At 39.8% G+C, this 10,531-nt stretch overlaps 1 protein-coding gene across 2 annotated transcripts in view; it reads right to left on the reverse strand.

Moving 5' to 3' along the window:
• FAR2 (fatty acyl-CoA reductase 2) overlaps window positions 1-9,869 on the reverse strand; it is an 80,848-nt gene extending 70,979 nt beyond the window's left edge. For both annotated transcript variants that reach the window (XM_077774589.1, XM_077774588.1), the window contains exon 1: window positions 9,760-9,869. The gene's annotated coding sequence lies outside the window, so the exon portion shown is untranslated. The remainder of the gene's footprint in view (window positions 1-9,759) is intronic.
• Window positions 9,870-10,531: the final 662 nt, after the last annotated feature.

Here is a 10,531-nt window from a genome sequence, read left to right on the forward strand (position 1 = left end):
ATAGCACCTATTATAAACAATGCTTTGTGGATTGTAGATGCCCAGTGATGCCAGTGGAACTGGCTGGTACCTGGGCCAGGGTGCATTCAGAAAATGTGACGTGTGGTGACACGTTCTGGTATGGCTTCCAGGTCTACTGTAAGGGAAAAAAGCCCAACCACTGGTGAATGTATACCAACTACAGATTTAGCCGAGCTGTACTCCACAGTGTACTTCTTATTTGGCCACACACTTTCAGGACTTACTACAGGAAGTGGCTCAGTCATAGTCAATTTTCAAGTGAATGAAGTATGGAAAAATACTGAGAGATGCACAAAGGTAAATTTCCATAACACACAAAGCTGCTTAAGTTGCATTCCCAGCATGTACTACAGTGAAAATATGATGAGATTTTCTAACTTGCACTTAAAAAAATTCCCACCACTGCTTATTCCATCATCCTGACTCAGGATCTTTATTTTCATTCTAGTCTATTAATCTTACCCAGCCTCTCTAAGAACATATTTCCTATTGCCTAAATACAATAAGACATTGATAGAAGCCCCCAAAAAGAGAACACAGAAATGCAAATGCAATCCAAACTGAGTTCACACTTTAAATCTTGACAGGAGATGTGACATCTATTAATTTGTTATAAATATAGATAAATTCATGCAGGTATATGATTGCAAAGGGGAAAGGAAGGAAGGTGATGGATTGTGCAGTTTATCCATGAGGGGATAAATTGACAGGTTTCCTATATTAAGGCTTCTATTTTCTTTCAAAGTGGGAGAAGAAGTCAGTGCTGAAAACAGCATGGGAAATTATGGGTCAGAGGGTTTGAGGCGGAGGATTAAGGAGCTACTGTAAGTGCTTTGAGAAGAAGGTGTCCAGGGCCGGCAGAAGTACTGCTGAGCCGGATCTAGGCAAAAGTGAAGACAATTAGTGACATCGGCCCACACACGTGCAATTTCCCACAGCTGTGCTTGGCAGTATATGAATTGGCGCTGTGAAGCTGGACAGGAGATTTTCTGGGATTTGGTAAAGTACAGAGGGCAACTAGAAAATTGAGTGTATGGTTTAAGAAAATGGTTAAGGAGAATGATTAAAAATTATATAGTCTAGGCCATGTAAGGATGAAAATAAAGTCACGGCGGGGGTAGAGCTNGATATGTCATTTGCAACTATCTTTTCCCATTCCGTTGGTTTGAAGGCTTCGGTTTTTCAATGACAGATTGTTTTCAGAGAGTGAGACGCTGGAATTCACGATTCCAGAAGTGACGCAGCTGTGCGTGGCTGTGTCCATGATGCGGGCATGGGAATAGCTGTCGAAGAGGAGTTAACCTGAAGAACACTGGAACTGAATAAGTCTAGGAACACTGGTGGGGTTGGGCATACTTGTTAGATCATCCGCACTGATATAGAAGAATCTGAAGTGAAGACGGGGATGGTGACTCAGATGCCAAAGCTATGGAAGAGTGCGGAGGAATAATCATGATACGGACAGATGGCAGAGATCTTAGGTAGAACAATAATCAGATGCCATGGCCTACAGAAAAGATGTCTGAAGATATAATGCTTAAACCATAAGAAGATGCTGAACACTCTCATGACCACAGGAAAGAGAGAATAAACTATTTGAGATCGTTTCTAAAGGGATATTCAAATTTCAGTTAAAGCAAGGAGGTAAAAAATGTAGAGGGCGTCCGCAAATATAATGGAGACTAGGTGAGAAGGATGCAGTAGGAAAGAAAAAGCCAAGAGAAGACAAGAAAGCATGAAGGAATGTGGATATGGGAATATGAGGGAGGACAGATGTCATGGGAGATTTACAATGTGGATCTTCGCCAAGGGTGGAAAGGATGAGACCAGCTGGAAGGTGGCTCAGGGTCAGTGCGGATCTATGGAGTGCTGGAGACTTGAATATGCACAGGCTGACGCCTTTGCTCTAGTTTTCCAGGACAAAGTTAGTTAGAAAATGTCTTCAAAGAAATCAGCCTAGCACTGCAAAAATTAGATCAATCCTGGGCTCTTGTCTCTTCCCAGGGATAAATCAAGAAATCTGAATTCTTGGATTGAGGTTCCCAGCCCCCTTGAAATGTTCTCTTTTTCAGCAACGTGGGCCACAATATCATACCCATCTCTTCTCTGAACTTTTGGACATTGACATTCACGAAGTTTCAGGGTGTGTATGCCCAGTGTTCCCATGGTTCTCATGAAAGCTGTTCTGTTGCTAGCCTTGGACGATATCGCCTATTGCACTGGGAGGTCCTTGATGGAGAGAGTTGTTTCTTTTAAATCTCCGTATCCCCAGAAGTTTGATCTGTGTCTGGCACATGACAGGCACACAAACTGTGTTTGTTGAATGAATGAAACCACATGAATAAATCTACTTAGATCTGCACCCGTCCTTTCCAATAAAGAGAAAAGCTGCCTCTCTTCCTATCCAGGGCTCATTCCTCTACTTGGGTTTGGATTCCATTTTCTTCTGTGTTTTTTGAGAGGTATATGATTGATGATCCCTTTCTTCCCCTGCATATCAATCAGCCCCACTCAAAACTATCCTTCCTTTTAAGCTTTAGAATCATCTCTCTTAAATTTACCGTCTCCCGTCTAGACCTTGCCCTTGAACTTCAGACTAACGTGTGTGCTTACTTGACATGCCCACTTGTATATTATAAAGATTCCTTAATCTTAAGATCTTTTTCCTAAAGACTAGTTCTCATTCCAGTTTCTCCTGTATTCTTGAATGAAATCACTGTCCACTCTGTTCAAGCCTGAAAGCCAAGAGTCACCTTAGGCATTTATTTCTCTGCCACCTCCATATCTACCCACCACTTCCTAACAGCCACCTCCTAAATTCATCTGATTGCTTGCCTTTCCATGCCTACAACTACCACATGACTTAAGGTACTACATCTTGTCTGGACTGTTATGTTTACTACTAAGTTTTCTGCACCCATTCTCACCCACATTGCTCTCCAACTCCAATCTCTTTGCCACACTGCAGCCAGTTCCTATTTGGAAATGACAATCTGATAGCTTGAAATATCCCTTGATACCTCATATCTTCTTGTTGCTTCAAGGATAAAGGCTGAAATTTCTAAGGTGACTTAGGTCTGATGTGGTTTGGTACCAGCCTATTTTCTCTAGTACATTGGACAGCATGTTCTCCTGTGCTTGCTTTGCTCAGACAAGGTGTTAATCAAACAAGTCACGCCTCTCCTTAGGCTTGGCCCATGTCTAAGAGGTAACTCTACATACCTCAGAACAAGCTCGTGAACCACCTCCCCCAACTTGCTCCTCTAATAACTTTTCCCATCTTAGTAAATAAAGCCATGGTTCTTTGTGTCGCTCCATGCAGAGATCCTGAGGCCATTCTTGACTCTCTCTCATGCTCTCTCTCCCTTCTTAGCAAAGCCCTTCTTTTTTTTTTTAATTTTTAATGTTTTATTTATTTCTGAGAGAGAGAGACAGCGTGAGCAGGGGAGGGTCAGAGAGAGAGGGAGGCACAGAATCTGAAACAGGCTCCAGGCTCTGAGCTAGCTGTCAGCACAGAGCCTGATGCGGGGCTCGAACCCACGAACCGTGAGATCATGACCTGAGCCAAAGTCAGACGCTTAACTAACTGAGCCACCCAGGCGCCCCTCAGCAAAGCCCATTAATTCTACCTGCAAAGTGTATTCAGGATCTGACCACTTCCCACTATCTTTTCTTATACCAAATTGATCCAAACCATTATTGTAATAACCTCTTAACGGTTCTTGCTACCCTTACCTTTGCCCCACTAAAGGTCTATTCTCTATATATTAGCGTAAGTCATCCTTACCAAAGGCAAGTCAGGTCTGTCTATCATTTCTAAGCTAAAATTTTCCAATGTGGTCCTCACATAAAAGGGACTGAATCATGTGACGCTATTAACTTCCCCGATGGCCTTTACTATCACTGCCTCCAGTCTCTCCCAACACATACTCAGACATGGTCTCATGTGTCCCTAGGGCATCCCAAGGATGCTCTACTTCAGGCTTCAGCTCTCACTTTGCTCAGATATGCCTCTGCCGCCCATAGCTGCTTGACCTGCTGCCTCCCTTTCAGGTCTCGGCTGAAAGGTGGCTTGCTAGGGGGACCTTCCCCCAAAAGCCCCCTGTAAAATATCTACCTTACCTCCACACCCTGTACGCCTCATTCAGCTTATTCTTTATTTTTCTTCACAGCACTTATAACCAGTTGACAGCGTTCATATTTATTTGGTCATTTGTTTATAGTCTGTTTTCTTCCCCAGCCAAAACGTAAGCCCCACAACGGCAGGGAATTTGTTTTGTTCACTGCTGTATTCTCAACAGCAACGACAGGGTTGGACACATAGAATGACTGCGTGATGAATATTGTCCTCTTTACCGGCATGCTCTCCAGCCCATCTTGGTCTTATCAACTCCCAGTCATCCTTCAGATACCAGTTAAATCATCATTTCTTCTGAGAAGCTTTCACTGACCTTCCATATTTGGTCTGATCTTTTTATTATATTTCCATGTACTTTTCCTTGTTAGCTTCTATCACAGTTGTAACTGGATGCTGCTGTCTACGATGTATTGATTAAAACTGCTCTCCCTGCTTGTGGGGATGAGCACTGGGTGTTATATGGAAACCAACTTGACAATAAACTATTTGTAAAAAACAAAATAAAACAAAACAAAAAACTGCTCTCCCCGCTAGACTTTAAACTCCATGAGGACAGGAACACTCTGCTTTGGCTCAATACTGACTTTTGCATTTAGGGCAGAGCCCAGTACTTACTAGGCGCTCAATAGATTTCTTGAATGAATCATAATACAAAGGGAAATGGCCTTTAAAAAAACTTTTTGACACTTTTACTTCACCAACCAATTGTTTTGTTGCTCAGAACTACTTTATTTTTCATCGTATTTTCTTTAAATTGAAAGATGAAACTGTCAGCAGGTACATCCTGAATGGGAAGTGGGGCTGCTAGAACAGTGGTGCCCATGTGGACCGCCCACAGAGCTTGTTTAAAAATCCAATTCCCAAGCCTCACACTTGGGAGGATTCACACATGAGTCTGTCATGTGGAGCTATTAAAAAATACCAGCCACCTTGCAGGAAACTCAGACTTTACGTTATTTTGTTTCTCTGTCATTAGAAGAATTAGAAATGGACTACAAGATTTATCAATTGTCAGACAACAGGTAAGCTGCAAATGGAAGCTTATCATGCCATACTCAGTGGGGAAGACTGGCTTTAGAAATACACTCAATCGTGGGTGGATTTGCTTTTAAAAACAACCACTGTTGACCTAACTGCAAGGAATGTCAAAACGGAGCAACTACAGAAAGAACATTGCTGAGTTTCTGTAAATAAAGAAAAAAAAAAAAGATCTTCATAGTCTCAGTTTTCCTCTGCCCCAAACAAAGGAAGTCTTTTATGAGTTTCACCCTAAGTCGCCATGGATGCCAGTCAAGATAGACACACCTTGGGGAAGATCAAGATTTTCTGTGAGAATATGATGGCGAAAAATTGGAATGAATCACTTCAAAAATATTGTTATAGCAAGCTTCTCAAAAGAAGGTTTTTGGTAATGCAATACTTAAAAATAATAACGTGTTTAATATTTAAACTTTTAAAGTAAATATAACCCTATGCGAGAAGGTGTCATTTTTCAGAAGAGAAAACAGAGACATCATGCTCATATTTTACAATAAAACCTGGCAAATTTTTTTGTTTCGTTTGGAAACAAAACAACCTATATCAAAGGTAGGACTCTTAGAATATTTTGCTGAGGAAAAGGTAGATTTGGTTAGTAAAGGCTGTAAGGCTTAAAAAACTCACTCTTTAAAAGAAAAAAAAATGGAAGCCAATTGTATTGACCTTAACAGAGTGCCAATGCAATATACATAGTTTGTAGATATCTGTCCTGATGATAGGTCTAGAACAGGGCAGGTGTTAATTGCTCTGGAAAACAAAATGCAACATAAAAATTCTCAGGAGAAACATTTTTTTTCCCTGACATTAAGAGAATGTTGGGTGGGTTTTTTTTTTTTTTTTAATGTTTCCTTGGCTGACACTAAAATTTCCTATTTCTTAGTGTTCTTGAAAAATTAATTGCTTAATAAAGTAATTTGCCCAGATAAAACTGTTGGAAGACAATCAGTGTAATATGCTCATATAAAAGGCAAAATGGCAAAAAGGATGAGGCAGAAGGTCTCGAGGAAAATACTATAAATACAAAGTATCTTCTCAGTAGACAAACAAATCATGCAAGAAAAGAGACCTTTTTTTTAACGCATATTTTAAAATTGCCCATTCATTGCTCATTAACCCTAAGAAAGATGAAAGGGTGATATTCAGGTTAATTGAAATGGGTAATATGAATAATTAAACAGATAATATGAATTAAACAGATAATATGAAACCACTGTATCAAGGATAATGGATAAGCCATAATTGATTGTATTGACTTTGTTTTATTTCAGAGATCTTCATTATGTTTCTATTTGCTTTAAATATCCTTCTCAAAGTTGTTTAATAAGTTCTTTTAAATGTTGCCAATCAAAATGCCTTGAACAAAATGTTTCCCTAGCTCTTAGCAACCAAGGAGCCAAATCTGTTGACAAGCAACAGAAAGTCAGAAATATAACAATTACAGCACAGAGGGTGTCCTGCAGAAATCAGGGTACCTCTAGACTGTAAGAGATCTCTCACTCTTCACCAAGATAGAAAATATTACCTCCTTTTAAAGAAGGAAAGTGACATTTGCTTTGAATTTTATTTTCTAATTGCATTTTTAAAGACCTAAGTAAAATAAAAATACGAAGTTTTATCTTTCAAATATACCACTTCATCATGCTTTTTGATGATGTTCCACCAGGATATCTCCAACATCTTCTCATTTTGCACTAAAAGAATTGAGTAGTCTTCTACGTCATTATTCAAAATATCTGTTTAGAGGAACTCAGAGCCTCCACATACTGGCTCCAAACCAGGATGAGTCTAGGACTAAAATGATTTTGAGGTGGGATGAAAAGCAGTGTGAAAATTAGGTGTATATCTGAACTCTCTGATAAGATGGGCAGGAAATACATGCTTACTCTACAATACTGCATCAAAATGGTTTGGGATGGATTAGAATTTCATTTTAAAAGAAAGTCACCAACATAAATAGGTTTGTATTTCTAAAGTTGTTTGGAAAAGGGGCTTAAAGTTTAAGCTTTTAACAGAGCAAAATTTGTATGTGAACTTTCGCTAATTAACTCCTTACAGTTACTTTAATGACCAAGAGCTTGTCCTCATGTTTTGAGAAACTTCACTATGAGATGTGAAAAGAGCAATAGCTTAACACTTAAGACAGTGTGCAGATCCTATGTGATGAAATTAATTGCAGAAATTATAGCAAGTATAGAGGCTTGCCTATGGGTTTGAGGAACAAGATTTCTAATTTTCCTTTCTCTCAATTTCTTTACTCTGAGTCAAGTTAACTCATGGAGGAAATTATGTAATGAAACCAGAATAATACCTAACTTCTGTTAAAATAATTAAACAAGGAGGCCTTTAGACTGAGGTGGCTTTAATGCCTTAGTACCCTATGTAAGCAAACCAAACCCAAGCCTATAATGCCTCAAAGTTAAGAAACTGAAACCTAGGCTTTCCCAAATAATGCAACCGCTTAAGCTATTGCCAATCAAATAACTTCCTTGCTTTGCTTCTGGCTTAGCACAGCCCAATTCAAATGGATTTTTGCTCAGATAAACTCCTAAAATATTTAATATGCCTTAGTTTATCGTTTAACACCTCCCAGTACAAATATCATCCAACAAAAGAAAGAAAATGATCACTGACATTTATTCAGCACTGTGTTGTAGACAAATATCCCATGTGTCATATAATTATTTTCTCATATAAGCCTTACAGTAACTCTGTCAGGTAACAAATGACAACTCTCTGCCCAGGAGGAGTTTAAGTAGCTTGTGCAAATCTGACAGCTGAGGGAGGAAGAGTGGCAATCTGAACCTGGGAACTCTATCCACAGAGTCTGTTTCTTTCTACATGAAACCAGTAAGATAACCATGGTTAAGTGTTCTGTAGGGTAGAGGGCACACACTTTTACCTCCACATATGATTTAGTTTAGAAATCAGGCAAGCTGTAATCATTTCTGGAGCCAAAACAAGGGGAGGCCTTGAGATGTCAAAGATGTACTAGTTGACAACTGCTGAGCAAGGCTCTGGCAGCTCCCCTCCAGGGAAATTGTCATTGCCCCTCATTGTCCACCCATTTCCAAATTTCCCATTCGCATTTGTCCTATGGGCTTATCAGGTAACCAAAAAGGCCAGAGACCTGTATGAGTTCTGATCCTTCCTCAAGGTCCCCTTCACTGAAGTTATTATTACAGAGCATTCCAAGAGCGCCTTCATCCAATTTTCCCGGGGGCGGGGGGAGGGGGGAAATATATGCTAATTGTTCAGAGCATAATGTATTTAGAACTATCCTATGACCATAAATTTTGATCCACAGTAATAACAATAACAACATCAGTAGCTAAGACTGAGTATTAAGCCTTCTGCTAAGGGCCTCATATGTATGATCCCATTTAAGATGATAACAAGTCTACCAGGCAGGCATGGTTATTACAGATGGGAAAACTGAGGCTCAAAGAAGGTATGTAACTTGCCCAAATGTTTCATATACACAAAGTTAACCAGTTACTTGTTAATTCACATTGTTTTTATATCTCTTTGCACAAAAGAACATGAGGCAATTAAGTACTCACTTGGTGACCCTTCTGTTGGCGAAATCATACATCTTTTGTAATGTGGCATTAATTCCACTTTGCAATTTCAATATACTATTAATAACTTGTAAAAACACTGCTTAAGTCTAACAAATCACTACTTTGGTATGTATACGGTTTGAACATGTTTCACGGAGAAGCCAGGTGAAGCAAAAAAGAAGGTGAAGTGTTTACAGAATGAAGGTCCCATTCCAATCCCCTCAGACCTGACCAGAATAGAACAGTCAGGCTTCTGCATTTTGGGCTTGACTATTTAACAACACACACATACGTTCGCACGCGTGCACACACACATGCACGTGCGTGCGCACACACACACAAACCTATCGTTAGGCATGAGCTCTGAATGAATAATCTCTTCTCTGAGTATGAAAATTAAATTCTGTTTTTTTTACTGATTTTTCCAGGAAAATTTAATAAAATGATCAAATACAATTGAAGCCTCATATTTTCCCCCAGAGCTCTGAAGTTCCTTTTCTACTATAATCAATGTTCAAATCCCATATGAAAACCCTTAGACATTAAATCTGCACCAGATGTGCCAAAGTGACACTGGTAATGCACACAGTCAGGGCAGAACTGAGTTTCAGAGACTGGTGACAGCCATCTCCGCCCCTTCCCTGGCTCCACAGAAAGGTCAGCATTTCATGTCATGCAATCATAGTGAAACCATTTTTTCTTCATTCAAACAGTTAAATAACCTGCAATAATTGTTTGGCTTGTACTTCACAGCCCAAAGTAAACCAAGCACTCATTTTTAACTAATGTAGAACATTTTGGATTCATTGATTCTACTTCACAGGAAATTAGTCATTGATTTCTCAGGTTAATTGAGTTCTGGTAAGCCAAGGTGGAGATCAAGCAAAAGTGAAAATGTGGTAAAAAGACCAGTCTCTCACCCCAAGACACATTTAGTTGTCATTCCTACTATTAGCTTTTGCTAACATCTGGGACTTCATTCATTGCTTGATTTTCTCTTACCTTCTTGTTGTATTTCTTCTACTCCAGGTTTCCTTAGGACCAGAAGAAGGTATGAGTAAGAGCTGAGCAGGGAAGGTGGCAGAAAAACTTAAACTGTGTCTACAGAGCAATGGAAGGGGCTCGCATAGCATCTCACGACCAGCGGCCTTTCGTCAGGAGAAGTCTAGAATCTCAGGAAGAAAGGCTCACTGCACTATTATATCGATGTGCCTGAGATGTGCCAACTCATCCCAAGCTGACGTTGGAAGATTCTGTGGGCTGGGCTTCCATGGACATCTGCAACCACCTGTGTGTTGTGAAATGCAGACAATGACTTCTGTCCTAAAATGTTGCCATTTCAATCCTTGCAAGCCAGAGTTTGAGAAACCTAACTTGGTTATTGCACTGGTGATCAGAAACTGGACATGATCTTGAAATTTATTCAATCATTTCTTTATCTAGCAGTTAAAATTAGTGATGACTTGTTATGTTTTAAGCACTCTACTGGGTGGTGGAGGTAAAGCATTCTGAATGTGAACAATGCGCCAAAAGCTATGGACCCCCAGAAATTTATGTCCATCTGCTTCCCCTTTACTATGTCCCAGTTTTATGCACTTGCTTGGGGATATGGAGAGAAGGAGGTTTTATACAAGTAGGAATGCACAACGGTTGAGAGAACCATCTCAAGGTCGTGTTGTTTGGGTTCCAGTGACAACCCTCACATATTTTAATTAAGTAACTTTGGGCCAGTTTTGTAACTGCTATGTGCTTCAGTTTCCCTGTCTGTCATCCT

The sequence above is a fragment of the Crocuta crocuta genome, unplaced genomic scaffold, assembly GCF_008692635.1.
Source record: "Crocuta crocuta isolate KB4526 unplaced genomic scaffold, BGI_CrCroc_1.0 scaffold176, whole genome shotgun sequence".
NCBI classification, from domain to species: Eukaryota; Metazoa; Chordata; class Mammalia; order Carnivora; family Hyaenidae; genus Crocuta; species Crocuta crocuta.